This window comes from Aquarana catesbeiana, linkage group LG07, assembly GCF_042186555.1.
Source record: "Aquarana catesbeiana isolate 2022-GZ linkage group LG07, ASM4218655v1, whole genome shotgun sequence".
NCBI lineage: Eukaryota > Metazoa > Chordata > Amphibia > Anura > Ranidae > Aquarana > Aquarana catesbeiana.
Genome location: NC_133330.1, coordinates 10,936,606 through 10,943,201, shown reverse-complemented (window position 1 = coordinate 10,943,201; position 6,596 = coordinate 10,936,606). Strand labels below are relative to the sequence as shown.

Genomic DNA, 6,596 nt, shown 5'->3' with positions numbered 1-6,596 from the left:
CAATGCACTGCGATGCCGCAGTGAATTATGGGCCGTGACGCGCCACACGAATTTAGCGCGAACGGCCCATAACGTTCGCAATTCGGCGAACGATCGAACAGCCGATGTTCGAGTCGAACATGGGTTCGACTCGAACACGAAGCTCATCCCTAGTGGTCAGTGAGAAGAATGCTCCTTACATTGGTGATCAGTGAGAGGAATGTTCCTTACATTGGTGATCAGTGAGAAGAATGTTCCTTACATTGGTGATAAGTGAGAAGAATGTCCCTTACATTGGTGATCAGTGAGAGGAATGTTCCTTACATTGGTGATCAGTGAGAAGAATGTTCCTTACATTGGTGATCAGTGAGAAGAATGCTCCTTACATTGGTTATCAGTGATAAGAATGTTCCTTACATTGGTGATCAGTGGGAAGAATGTTCCTTACATTGGTGATCAGTGGGAAGAATGTTCCTTACATTGGTGATCAGTGAGAAGAATGTCCCTTACATTGGTGATCAGTGAGAAGAATGTCCCTTACATTGGTGATCAGTGGGAAGAATGTTCCTTACATTGGTGATCAGTGAGAAGAATGTTCCTTACATTGGTGATCAGTGGGAAGAATGTTCCTTACATTGGTGATCAGCGAGAAGAAAGTCCCTTACATTGGTGATCAGTGAGAAGAATGCTCCTTACATTGGTGATCAGTGGGAAGAATGTTCCTTACATTGGTGATCAGTGGGAAGAATGTTCCTTACATTGGTGATCAGTGAGAAGAATGTCCCTTACATTGGTGATCAGTGGGAAGAATGTTCCTTACATTGGTGATCAGCGAGAAGAAAGTCCCTTACATTGGTGGTCAGTGAGAAGAATGTTCCTTATATTGGTAGTCAGTGAGAAGAATATTCCTTACATTGGTGATCAGTGGGAAGAATGTTCCTTACATTGGTGATCAGTGGGAAGAATGTCCCTTACATTGGTGATCAGTGAGAAGAATGTTCCTTACATTGGTGATCAGTGAGAAGAATGTTCCTTACATTGGTGGTCAGTGAGAAGAATGTTCCTTACATTGGTGATCAGTGAGAAGAATCTTCCTTACATTGGTGATCAGTGGGAAGAATGTCCCTTACATTGGTGGTCAGTTGAAAGAATGTTCCTTATATTGGTGGTCAGTGGAAAGAATGCTCCTTATATGGATGATCAGTGGGAAGAATTCTCCTTATATTGGTGGTGATTGGAAGAACTACCAGCTTACAGATAGCAAAAAAGGTCATTGGTGTCAGTGGAAACTTATTTGAGAGGCAGAAATTGCTCATTGCTCAAGGAGCCCCTAGCAACCTGTGAAGGAACCCTAGGATTTCATGGAACCCTGGTTGAGAATGACTAGGGAGGCTCCTACCTGTCCTGTGGCTACCTGCCCTGTATCTGGATCCAACCTCTGGAGGAATGCTATGGTTCCATGGAGCCCTGGTTGACAATCCCCGATCAAGCGTGTCCAGTTGGAACACATAAAATCTAATGATCCCCTTGTATGGCAGTGGCATACAAATCAAACATTTGGCCTTTCCAACACTGTATTGCTAAAGTTCTTATGCAGACTCCTAATTAACTTTGGATGGCGCAGTGTTAGGCTGTTGCACATTTATGAATTACCTTTTTCTGGCTTTGATATTAAAAATGTTTATGACAATAAGCGGAAATATGATCCATGCCAATGTTCTATTTTGGCTGTTGACCCTTGCCATTGAAGGACTTTCTTGTTCCTTACTATACTATGTACCAAAGAAAAACATTCCTTATCCTGGCGTGGGATGGACACCGCTTTCCCAGACAGCCCATGTGAGAAGAAGTTAAGGAACAGCCTCAGCCTACGCTTCTCCCCACACCACTCCACTGACGCATGTCATCCCGTCCACCAGTCTAAGCCCAGGTGGGTGGGGTGAAATATGTCTGGAGCATGGTGTGTCGGGGGCAAGGCCATTTCCTATTTTCATCTCACGTGGGTTGTCTGTGAGATTGGCGTCCATCCAACTCCATTGTATGTGTTTTTCGGATGTATGCAGTGAAACATCTGCACCCCGTCTCCTAGGATCAAGGGGAAGAATTTCCTCTCCAGCTTGAGCGGTGCTCCAAGCTTTATACTTTTCCTTACTCTGCCACTAGAATCTACTGTTTTAGGAAAAAGGACTTAAGACAAGTCCTCCTCAATACCTTTGTTATTTCAGCCAATGACTTTAAATTGGAATCATTGGAAATATCAGCTCTGTAAGCCAATGGTGGAGGAGTTGTGGTGGGATCATGGGAGGCAGAAAGCTAGCGGTGGGCACCGTCAGTGCGCTGCTGTTTACTATTTGTCCAGAGAGAAGACAGGAGGCGGAGCAGCGACACACAGCTATATAACCCAAACCCAGTACTGTACAGAACTTTTTGGTCCGTATACAGAGCAGATCTTTAACCATTTCTGGTCTTTTTTTATCTCATCTGCAGACCACTGGAATGTTGGCTATTACCCTTTTGGTCATCACACTTTTTCTCGCAGCGAAGTGTACCTGTGTGTGTTTGGAGAACAGTCGGCGTGCGTACCAAATGCTGTCGGACGTGGAGAATATTCTAATAACAGATGAAGCAATGAAAGAGAAAGCTGAAGAGAAGCAAAAGTTTCTGTGCGCTCTGGAGCATAACGGAGAGTACATGGACCGGAGACTGCCAAGACACATGCTGGACAATAAATGTGTGATTATCTCTAAGCTGAACACACCACCTGCTGCCAACAATTAAAATGGCAGCAACAAGAATGATAGCAAAGAGCCATAAAATGACCAAAAAACACAAAAAAAAAGTAGAAAGCTTAGCCTTGTACACATACGCTTCAGCTTGTACAAGATCCCATGAAAGTGGACCTGTTATCAGATATATTTTTCAAGCTAACGTGGACCTGTCCTCAGATATTTGTGTGTTCATGTTAGGCACCATCTTTGTTCAGCCACCATCCAGGGTCTTCATCCAGCCCAGGTGAACTACCTGGACTGGAGCTCATAGATGGCTTTTTAATAATGGAGCTTTTCTGAAAAATTTATTCTGCACCAGTGCTTTGCAAAATGTAAGGAACTATTCATGCAGACTGGTCCACTTTAACAGTTGAGGGCCTTGGATATATCCCATATGTCTGGTCATAAAACGGTCAAAACAAGCTCTTTCTTTGGATTCCACTTCCCCTTTGTGATTTTGCGCCTCTCTCACTCTTCCTGGGAGCCCAGGACCTCAATAAAAGTTGCTAGTATTGTGAGTAGGAAATTCTAATACCAGGTGTCCTCTGCAGAGTGTGAACCCTGCTGGGTTCAGAGCTGTCTAAATCCCCAGTGCAGGGAGATAAACAACAGAATGAATACAGTCTGTGCCCAATCAGCTGGAGCAGAGAGCAGGAGAGACATCGGGGGTCTAATAGATCCCTGATGTCTCCCATAAAGAGTACCTGTCACCTTGCATTGATTGCATTACATTTTAGTCTCTATATAATAGTAATAAAGATAAATGAAAAAAAAATATAAAGATTTTAAAATATATAAAAAAAAAGTTAGAAAAAATTAAAAGCACTTCCATTGCGCTGCGCACACACATATACAAATGCACATAGAACTAGCACATGTATGTAAACAACATATACAGTATGTGCAACACATATTGGGTATCACTGTGCATGCCAGAGTGGGAAAAGTTATTCTAGTTTTCTAATTGATGGTTGACCCTAAGTTAATGAGCTGCAAAGGCTTTTAAAGCACCACCTATTGATAATTTTGGGTATTTTAGGCATTTTTTGGGGTGCTTTTAAGGTTTCACGAAAGAAGCTTTCCAAATGCTTTGTAAAAACTTGATGTATTCTCCGCTCTTATACAAGCTGAACACTTTGTGTACAAGGCCTAAAAGCAGTATTAAAATAAATATATTACCGATACAACTACCATGACCGCTTGTTTGGTGAACAAACCCAGCACCTTGCTTCCACAACCGCATTCTACTTGGCTCTGTCATTTGCCATGGTAATGTTTTGCTTTAGGACACAACTGCCTGCCATTTCCTGGATATCATCCATCCACCATGTTCTCCTTTATGTCATCCATCCGCCGCATTCTTCTTTATGTCAACCATCCACAATGTTCTCCTTCAAGTCATTCATCTACCATGTTCTCCTTCAAGTCATCCATCCACTATGTTCTCCTTGAAGTCATTCATCCACCTTGTTCTCCTTTATTTTATCCATTCACTATGTTCTCTATCAAGTCATCCATCTACCATGTTTTCCTTTAAGTCATCCATTCACCATGTTCTCCTTCAAGTAATGCAGCCACCATGGTCTCTTTTATGTCACCCATCCACCATGCTCTCTGTCAAGTCATCCATCCACCATGTTCTCCTTTTTGTCAACCATCCACCACATTCTTTTTTATGTCAGCCATCCACAATGTTCTCCTTCAAGTCATCCATCCACCATGTTCTCCTTCAAGTCAGTCATCCACCTTGTTCTCCTTTATGTTATCCATTCACTATGTTCTCTATCAACTCTATCTCTATCTCTGTCATCCATTCACCATGTTTTCTTTCAAGTAAATCAGCCACCATGGTCTCTTTTATGTCACCCATCCATCATGCTCTCTGTCAAGTCATCCATCCGCCATGTTCTTCTTTTTGTCATCCATCCACCATGTTCTCCATCTACCATGTTCTCTTTATGTCATCCATCCACTATTTTCTCTGTCAAGTCATCCATCCACTATGTTTTCCTTTATGTTATCCATTCACCATGTTCACCTTTATGTCATCTATCCACCCACCATGTTCCCCTTTATGTCATTCATCCACCATGTTCTTCTCCTCCCTTTCCCTGTCTTTACTTGGCTTTCCTCCATATTCTCACATAGCTCCTCTCCAACTGAGTTTCTTGGCAATATTGGCACATTTCATGTAATTTACCTTCCAACAGACATGGTCCATCTGCTTGTAACCAACAAATGAAATAAAAAAGTCAAATTAGTGCTTGAAAATGAAAGATTAGAGCAAGTAACCAACTGCCAACACCTTGAAATTTGGATCAATTAAAATCTGAATGATGTTGACATCAGAGCTGGAATCACCAAGTTCCTGGAAAAAAAAAAAAAAGAGCAGATGAGGAACAATCTCCTTCAAAGAAAAAATTGCTACAAACATAAGTCTTGTCTGTTCTCAAGTAATATCTCAATGTGGGGCAGAATTTTTTTCCTTATGTCTCTAAAAAAGAAGAGCTTGAAAATTGGCTGGATGGACATGATTACAAATAAGGAGGAGTCAAAGAGTCAATGAAGCCAAAATGAATATCATTGTTTGTGATGACCGAATTGATTAGTAAATTTAATTCACCTGAAAATCTGCTGAGAATCATACCATTTGGGAATCTGGCCAATCATGCTTCATGAAATGTATGATCCTGGGCAGATGGGAGGTATTAGCATGTTGTCACCGACAACTGCATCAAATCCAAATGATGTGCAAAGGTTGCTGTGCAAAAAAACTGTTAAAGGTTGGCTCTCCCCACAATTGATAATTAGGGATTAATATATTGGTAGGCTTAACCTCACACTGACTCAGAGTCTCAGAGACTCTTACGGGAGACGTGATTCTAGATTCATATGATGCAAAGTCTTACTCCTCCTGCTGCATTCTTGGCCACATCGATTTTGGGGGGGACCAACCCTTTAACAGGGAGGCCCCCAAACTTTTTCAGTTTAGAAATTAAAAATTAGTACTTAAAAATATAATAATAATGAGGAATTGTGAAAAATGTATAGATCATATTTATATGCTATAATATCACATCTTACAATATAATGTATTGTAATATTTATTCTAATAAATGATGTATAAAGTAAATATAAAACATTTTCGTTTTTTTGTCCTTGAAAGAGTAATTTTGTGATCCATTCAATGAAAAGTAAAAACTTAAATGAAACTTCAATGGCTTTTATGGGCATGATGATAGTTCAGCTGCAGTCAAAAAATGTTTTTTTTTTCTTTGGATGGGGCTGAGAAGGGTCAGAGTCTTTGTCCGGTTTTTATTGTTATTTGTGTCCACATTGGGGAGATTTCCCCTCATTTCCTAAAAGGACAGGAAGTGATGGGAAGTCCACCAATGGGAAAGACCATATTTAGTAGAGTGAAGAAGGATTGGAACCTCTGTCAATGTATTTATTGCTATCCGTTCATTCCTTTCTGTCCCGGTGACAACCACACCCCCAGAAATAAACATAAAAACCTGAATTTTTTTTCCCTCTTTCGTACTCAATCCAAAACTTACAGTTGAACTCCAGAGACAAAAATGTTTATTACATATTTAAATATAGCTTCAAGTGATATAAATCCATGCTCTTCCCACCAAATGACAAGTCCAATTATTCTGCACAGAGCAGAGCTGTGGGAGGGGCCCAGAAGGCCCCACCCAATGCAGGTTGCCTGCAGGGAACGACAGGAAGGGCGGAGACAAGACCAGTCAGGGTGACTGGTCTTGTCTCCGCCCTTCCTGTCATTCCTAGCAGGCAACCTGTATTGGGACCTCTGCACAAGCGAGAGAGCAGCAAGGAGCCGTCTAT

General features: G+C 41.4%; 1 pseudogene; it reads left to right on the top strand.

Moving 5' to 3' along the window:
- Positions 1-4,020: 4,020 nt before the first annotated feature.
- LOC141102511 (uncharacterized) lies at positions 4,021-5,887 on the top strand (annotated as a pseudogene).
- The last annotated feature ends 709 nt before the right edge of the window (positions 5,888-6,596 follow it).